Source organism: Triticum urartu, chromosome 6 (assembly GCF_003073215.2).
Source record: "Triticum urartu cultivar G1812 chromosome 6, Tu2.1, whole genome shotgun sequence".
In the NCBI taxonomy this organism is placed as follows: Eukaryota; Viridiplantae; Streptophyta; class Magnoliopsida; order Poales; family Poaceae; genus Triticum; species Triticum urartu.
The window spans coordinates 214,922,362-214,931,349 of NC_053027.1; positions in this window are offsets into that span (position 1 = coordinate 214,922,362).

Sequence of the window (8,988 nt, forward strand, 5' to 3'; positions counted from 1 at the left end):
CAATTGACCTCAAACTCCTTGGACACCTTTTCATGTCCATATCATAGCCACCTGCCAAAGTGCAACCTCATTTTCCTAGTAATTATTTAATTATGATTTTCCAAAGTTCCTGTCTGAGGGAAGTGGTTGTGAAGGAAGTACAAGCTAGGCATATCCAAATGAGTTGCTATTTTGCATGGCCCTTCATATAACCAAATCATCACTCTCCATCGCAGTAGAGCTCATGTCATGCCTCCATATGAGCTCACCTTCAATTCTTTGATTCTGTCCAAAATTTCAGTTTTTGAAGCAAGTATATTGTATCTTGCTCCATTATGGCTGCCAATTTTTCTAGGCCTTCTGTTACCCATATAACTTACCTCCACCCATTTTGGGCATGTTTCATCAAGCCATTTGTCCTCTAGATCTGGTCAGTGGAAATGTTTTTGAAGGAAGTACCATTTTGGTTTATCCAATTGGTATGAAACCTTTTGCAGCATCTTCATATGGCCAAATAAGCCTGCCTTGCCAAAGTTCAGCTCAAGTGGCTCCTCCATTTGAGAGCATCATCATGATCTTCATTCTGGACCAGATTACTTAGGTGTAAAGCAACTATATTAATTAGTGGTCCAATTCTTCTCAAAATTACCAGGATGTAAGTCCTTCTTTACCTCAATCTACCAGACAACTCCATTGCTTCCAATCCCGCTCCTATGGATCGCCAGTGCTCCTCAAAGTTTACCTCAATCTGCCATTTAACCATGTCACTTTTAACCAATCTACCACCGCAGTTGCAACCTTCCCAGGAAGAACTCCACCCCAGACATTGTTTGGCTTAGCTCGTGGCACTGTGAGCACCAGTGCACGCGGTGACCATCGTTTTGGCGTGCAATGGCCGCGCCTAGAATGGCCTCTTGCTCGGGCCCCTTCTCTGCTCGGCGTCTCAGCGAGCACGGGCATGTCCAGTAGCTAGCCCACGTTGTCGCCTTCTCCTGGAGCCCTTCCCCCCTCCGTCAGCCCCTCTATCAGCTCTCGTCACCGCGCGCCCAAGGACGCACTGTGGCCGACGGAAGCATTTATGGCGCCATGGCCATTTCCCCTCTTGTCTTCGAGCTCCGCTCCTCTCCATGACCTCTGCGGCTCGTCCGTTGCCTTCGCCGTCGCCTTCCCCGAGCTCATGCGCAAGCACACGCATCCGCGACGCCGGCCGCGTGTCAAGCCCTCGCCCGGCCTATAAATAGGCCTTCCCCGAGCTGTTCGAGCACACCACTGGCGTCACCGGACTCCACTCCCCTCCCCATCCACTCGCCGGAGCTTCTAAAGCTCTCTGTGCCCACCATCGCCGCCATGTCCGCCGCCTCTGCTCACTCCGATTCCGGAGACCTCGAGCCCCGTTCTCTATTCCACCACCTCTAGTAGATCACCCAGCCACCAGAGCCTCTCCCTCGACTCTCCGTTCATCGCCGGAGTCGCCATGACCTCGTCCTCAACTTCCGGCCGAAGCCCAGTCCGCTGCAGCCGCGGCTCTCCTAGACGCCGACCTCCTCCAGATGTCTGGATGGTCCAGGGTGGCTCGGCTCGGCATGCTGATCACGCCAGTAGGTGGCTTGGCCCGAACGGTGGCCGGAGTCGCCGGCTATCACCGTCGGGGCCGACACCGCTCTCTGCCGCGCGGGATCAGGGGAGGTTGAAGATGAATAACCTTCCAGGCGGGCCCCACGTCGCCCCGGCCCACCCGTCAGCCGCACGAGGGGTTGACCCGGGCGCTGACGTGGATAAGTGGCCACGCATTTCGTGAAATACGCTTTCACAAAATCGAAAGCGCATTTTCCCTGTCCTTTAACTCAGAGTACGTTTTCATTATTCTGAAAGCGTATTCCTCTCTGTTTCAGCCCACACTATGTTTTCTTAGTCAGAAAGCGTATTTCTAACTTTGTGCTTCTGCCTTATCCACTCAGGAACTTGTTTGTGATGATATTTTTGCAGAAAAGTCCCTGAACTTCAACCCTTCATATCATTTTAACCACAACTCCAAATGAGGTGATTCTAAAGCCCATTTCTTCGTCTCGTCGAGCCCGTTCTGTTAGTTTCATTTTCACTTTGGTTTGAAACTGTGAAAATGACCATTTTTCCTTTGCACGTAAACAGCCCCTCTGAGAGAGAACTGTTTCCGACAAATCTTTCCATGGCTTCACCGCACTTCTTCCCGGTGCCTTCATCACCCCAGGCAAGCCACAATACCGACTTGCATGATAGTCATGCAGTAGCCATGGTTTTCAACTTGAATATTTATTAAATGATTGCTTGTTTAAAATATGGTTATCGTTGTTTCGGAAATGCTTCTAGGATTGTGCTTACTTGTTTGCTATGTTGTTATGCACCTGGTTATCATGCCCTGCTAGTTGCTAGTATTACTTTCATATTGCCATGCTTGATAGTAGTACATGTTGGGTTGGTCATGCTCTTCGGTGCATGAGTAACGTCGGTTACCGAGTACTGTTAATAGGCATTGTTCCGTTGCTGTTAGTTAGTTAAGTGTTACTCGGTGATGTTATTGATAAGTTCTTGCATGTTATTTATGGTTGATGTTAGTGGTCATGTTATGTTATACCATGAGTAGTGTTGCATTTGTAATATTTATGCTCGTCATTATGCCATGTTTAGTTGGAGATTATTTGATAGTTGATATGATGGACAGTTATGTTGCATCCCGTGCTTATGTTGATATTATGCTCGTGCATTGTCATTGCACCATGTTATTTTATCATGGCTCAGCATTTTGCTTTCAAGTTTAACCGGATTTAATTGAACTTTGAACAACTGTTGGCTGAGTCATGGGGCCACCATATTGAAACTGACCAGTGCAACCACACTTACCGTATGGGTAAGGTCCTAACTGGGTCTATTGTCGTGCATCTCGCCGGTGCCTCCCACGAGGGAAGGTTATGGGCGTGCTTACCCTGATCAGGTTGGCGGACATAACCTTGTGTGCCCGTTGTTTTTATTTTTATGGATCCAGTCCCCGAGTGGGAGAGTTTTGACCACGATGGTGGTCGAGGTGTCTTTGGTAGACACGGGCCCACCCAGGACTAGCCTAGTTGGGAGTGGGTCGGAGTGGCCGGGAGAGTGTCACGGCAGTAGATCAGTTTTGTCGGAACGCCGTTGGTCCACCCGAATGGGAGTGCGAGGGCATGGGTTCCATGGTGTGGGTAGAGTGTGCTACCTCTGCAGAGTGTATATTAAACCTATCAATAGCCGCGCCCGTGGATAAGGGCCCAGTTCACGTCGGTCCCACCGTGAGTCAACAATATTAATAATAACTTGATTAATGACAACCCCGGTTCGGTGATGAAATAAGTTGGTGGTGATCGCCGTAAGGATCATGAGTTACTTTGGTGGTGATTGCCATAAGGATCACGAGTTACTTTGGTAATGATCGCCGTAAGGATCATGAGTTACTTTGCTTGTGATCGCCGGAATGATCACCGTGGTATCGAGGATACCGAGTTGTTGGATATTCGTGATGTTGTGCGAGAATCATGGGTAAAGATCAAGCTCCTTGTGGTCATTTAATGATTACTACGATATTGTTTATACCAAGCTTGATTTGATCCTGAGATGATCGTGTAATGTCTGAGGTGGGTAAGTGATGCGCGTGATGATTGCGAGATAACCCAAGCAGAATAATTGGTGCATATAGTGTCATCATGTTGCATGCTAGTATCGTCAGATTTATATGTTCATGCTATGTTTATATTGTTCTAGCTGTATCATGTTCATGTTGCCTTTGGATTCTTAGTGGCTATTATGACTATTTTTATGATGGTATCTGGTATTACTTTGGAGTATTATTGTGGATATCATGTTGCTCATGTCATGTTGTTATGAGGATCTCATGTTAATTCCTGTTTAACCTGTAATTGCCATGCTGTTGTTTGTCTTGAATGCTTCTGGTTAATTGTGAGCTTGCAAGTACATTCAATGTATTGACCTAGCGTGTCATGCCAGCTTGCAGGTCGTGCCTGGATTGCTTGCTTGATTGGTGTTGTTCCCGTGTTCGCGAGCTAGGATAAGCGTTCCAGCCAGAGTCAATGCGGATTGGAGTCCATCATCATCGTCATTCGTTGTTCCGCTGCCAGTAGTTTTTCTGCTGCTAGAGTTATTCTGCTGCTTCGAGTTGTTCTCCTGCTTGCATAGAGCAACGAAGGATGGCGTAGTGTCGCCATGCCGATGTTATTCATTGTAATATCGGAGACCTTGTAATCATATTCGTGTAATAATAGAAAGCTGGTTTGTTCTATGCTAAGCAGTGCCATATTCCAGAAGACTTCTCCTCGATCTCTGGGCTGGAATACTGGGCGTTCCGGTTTTCTCTGAGCCGGGGTGCCACAACACTTGGTATCAAAGCAGGTCTGGCTATAGGATGCCCTAGCCTGCGAGAACGTTAGAAAGTGGTAGTGTAGACTCCAGTTGGTTTGTTGCATTTGTTTAACGCATAGCATGCATATAGATTGTTATTTTGTCGCTAACGGTTAATCTTGTGAGTGTAGGTGGCATCGTTTTCGGTCCACCGCCTGCACCATCTTTCTTAGCATGCCTGCTCCTCGGTGTGATGCGACCACATCATCATCCATTGCCCTCCATCTCGTTCCCTTGGCAACCCTTACTGATCTTGGTTATCAAAAAAAGGGCAATACCAATAAACCCAGTCTTCCACTATTATCTTGCCATGTCATTTCATTCTTTGGACTGGTACGATTCCCTTCGTATGCTTGATGAAGAGGTGGTCGTGACTTTTGTGTCTCGTTACTTGATCGTCAAGTCCGTTCTCACATGTGTATCCATCCAGCCACTGTTCAACCAGTGCTTGGTGTAGATTCGGTTACGCCAACTCCTTCCACACATGGATATAATTTTCGTGCACACCGCCACAACATATTAGACCGTAATACCAGAGTTTCTGCGAGATTTGTGTGCTTAGGTGTGCATGCATATTATTGTGTGAGTAGCAGTAATATGTGATGATTGTTTGATTAATTATATTAGTAGTATGCTTGTGTGCTTTTGTTTTAGTCGTTTCTTTTGTTTCTTTCTTTGGGCCTTTGGTGTTACAAATTTTCCCCCTATTAAACTTGCTTGTCAGCCGACACCGGACCCAAAGAGTCAGCAAGAAATGCAGATATTTGGAAACTCAGCTAAACAGAATGGAATTTCAGCAGACTGCAGTGAAATTGGAAATAGCTCGTCTGAGTACAAAAGAAATCCTGGATGGAATGTCAGTATAAAGCTTGCATTAACGTGCACTCCTCACCACAATATGGAGTTCTCAGCCGACTGCATTCAGATTGGGGAATATCTGATCATGCTACTGAGTGTCAACTCTCCCTCAGTGTTCACTCCTCATAGCAGAAATGATCAAATCAACAAGAAGATAAAATTGTGTGCAAGGTTGGCAGAATATTATCAAAGGTATGGCTCAGATACAAGTTTAATTTTTCATTGAGGATGATTTTGGAACCCGACGTACCTAGAAGCAAGCAAGAATATGCCATGTACTCAGAAAGTAGGATAACAAAAATATTAAGATGGTTATATATGTGGAAATCGGTCCGCATATCACAATAAGAAGCTTCTGGTATAAGCAACCCAATGTTCCCTCGCATAATACCCGAAAAGCTTCCAAGGCAAGATTCATCTATCTTCCTCAGTACGATACATGGATGGTTTCCCATACAAGGTACTTTGCTTTCTTCAGTAGGCAACCAGAAAAGCTTCCGGCATAAGGTACTGAGTCTTTCCCTAGTAAAGTCTTTAAGGGGGTAAGCTTCTAAAGCACGATACCCAGTCTTCTTCAGCAAGCTGTTCGATGAAAGTTTCAAGCACAAATCAGCCAACCTTCCTCAGTAATATTGGTACAAGGTAGTACGCTGTAAATTGACAGCATATGGCAATAAATCCCAAGAATCAAATCTGCAACATTTTGGTCAGAAGCAAGAATCAGTCAGAACTTGAGGGGTGTTGAACCTGCAATTAAATGGGGTACCTTGTCAGAAAAATGAGGATAGGCTACGATTGCCGAAAAATTGCACCGACAGTACCTATGGTGATACAAATAAGCAATATGACCCAGCTCTTTCAACCAAGGATCCAGACCAAGAAAACAATAATGAAGGAGCAAGACCAGTAATGTGGGTATGAAAATTGTTGCAAGACCCGCATGGTGCAGAACCGCCGTCAGTCAAGTCTGTAGATAATTATGCTAGCCACGATAGGCAACAATCAAATATTTGGTACGGATCCGATACTCAAGACAGTGGAACTAGTTAAGATGATTCCGAAACTTCAGCGATAAGCTAGAATCTGTCAGGAAAGCGGTTATGACCCAATTCACTGTTTGGAACACGAAGGACCTGCATTTAGGGGAGAAACCCAATGCAAGGAGTTAGAGCTTGGGTGTCCACTAGGAAAATCTGATCACCACTTCATGAAAGATTGTCAGTGCCAGATGACACACCCAGCAGAAATCACTCTTGGATTTGTGAGCCCGACATATATTTCAGTCGTGAGAATCCATCACAGTCAGTTAAGTCAGTAGATCTAAAAAGAAACCGGAGTCTGTATAAGCATGAACAAGCAAGGTAAGATCTGTCATAATATGGATATATTAAAGCAAACCACCCCAGGGCTAGTCAGATAAAAATTTAGTGGGAACAAAAATAAGAAAAAGGATACCCGAGTTGGAAATAGTTTCCTTAAGTCAGTATCTTCATACTTGTTCCCTGAGTAACCAAATCTCGAGGACGAGATTTCTTTAAGGGGGTAAGGTTTGTGACAACCTGATTTTTGGCCCTTTCTTTTTCTTTTGTTTTTCTGAGGTTTTTGCTTGAGTTTTCTTTTCCGTGGCTTTGTGGTCTGGAAACTGAAGAAGATGAACCTCTTCTTTGCTTCCAGAGTGGCTTGTCATACCCAAATCCTTCCCTAGCTGTCATTTTCATCCTAGCCCAAATCCCAATATTCTTTTTATTGGGAATATTCCTTTTCTATTGAAGGAATAACCCAATTTGCCCTAGGTTGTGAAGCAACCTTTATTTCCATCACTCCTAAAATTCCTCAATAATTATCATAAATTGTCTGGGTCATATCTTTCTCAAATATGGCAAAATATTTCATTTGTCATGTTGATCATCATGCTCAAATAATTCATTTCCTATTCTTCCCAAAATGGCAACATGTGAAGCAAGTGCCATTTATCTTTTCCCAATTGACCTCAAACTCCTTGGACACCTTTTCATGTCCATATCATTGCCACCTGCCAAAGTGCAACCTCATTTGCCTAGTAATTATTTAATTATGATTTTCCAAAGTTCCTGTCAGAGGGAAGTGGTTGTGAAGGAAGTACAAGCTAGGCATATCCAAATCAGTTGCAATTTTTCATGGCCCTTCATATAACCAAATCATCACTCTCCACCGAAGTAGAGCTCATGTCATGCCTCCATATGGGCTCACCTTCACTTCTTTGATTCCGTCCAAAATTTCAGTTTGTGAAGCAAGTATATTGTATCTTGCTCCATTATGGATGCCAATTTTTCTAGGCCTTCTGTTACCCATATAACTTACCTCCACCCATTTTGGGCATGTTTCATCAAGCCATTTGTCCTCTAGAATTTTTGCAAGTTTCTGGTCAGTGGAAATGTTTGTGAAGGAAGTACCATTTTGGTTTATCCAATTGGTATGAAACCTTTTGCAACATCTTCATATGGCCAAATAAGCCTGCCTTGCCAAAGTTCAGCTCAAGTGGCTCCTCCATTTGAGAGCATCATCATGATCTTCATTCTGGACTAGATTACTTAGTTGTAAAGCAACTATATTAATTAGTGGTCCAATTCTTCTCAAAATTACCAGGATGTAAGTCCTTCTTTACCTCAATCTACCAAACAACTCCATTGCTTCCAATCCCTCTCCTATGGATCGCCAGTGCTCCTCAAAGTTTACTGCAGTAAACTTCGAAGGTTAACTGCCATTTAACCATGTCACTTTTAACCAATCTACCACCGCAGTTGCAACCTCCCTAGGAAGAACTGTGAGCACCAGTGCACGCGGTGACCACCATTTTGGCGTGCAATGGCCGCGCCCAGAATGGCCTCTTGCTCGGGCCCCTTCTCTGCTCGGCGTCTCAGCGAGCACGGGCATGTCCAGTAGCTAGCCCACGTTGTCGCCGTTCTCCTCGAGCCCTTCCCCCCTCCGTCAGCCCCTCCGTCAGCTCTCGTCGCCGCGCGCCCACGGACGCACTGTGGCCGACCAAAGCATTTATGGTGCCGTGGCCATTTCCCCTCTTGTCCTCGAGCTCCGCTCGTCTCCGTGACCTCTGCGGCTCGTCCGTTGCCTTCGCCGTAGCCTTCCCCGAGCTTATGCGCAAGCACACGCGTCCGCGGCAAAGCCAGTGTGGCAAGCCCTCGCCCCGCCTATAAATAGGCCTTCCCTGAGCCGTTCGAGCACACCACTAGCCTCCCCGCACTCAACTCCCTTCCCCATCCACTCGTCCGAGCTTCTAAAGCTCTCTGTGCCCACCATCGCCACCATGACTGCCGCCTCTGCTCACTCCGATTCTGGTGCCCCCGAGCCCCGTTCTCTCTTCCACCACCTCTAGTAGATCACCCAACCACCAGAGCCTCTCCCTCGACTCTCCGTTCATCGCCGGAGTCGCCATGACCTCGTCCTCAACTTCCGGTCGAAGCCCCGTCCGCTGCAGCCGCGGCTGTCCTCAACGCCGACCTCCTCCGGATGTCTGGATGGTCCAAGGTGGCTCGGCTCGGCCTGCTGATCACGCCGGTTGGTGGCACGGCCCGAACAGTGACCGGAGTCGTCGGCTATCACCGTCGGGGCCGGCACCGCTCTCTACCGCGCGGGATCAGGGGAGGTTTAAGACGAAGAACCTGCCAGGAGGGCCCCGCGTCGCCCCGGCCCACCCGTCAGCCGCATGAGGGGTTGACCCGCTGACGTGGATAAGTG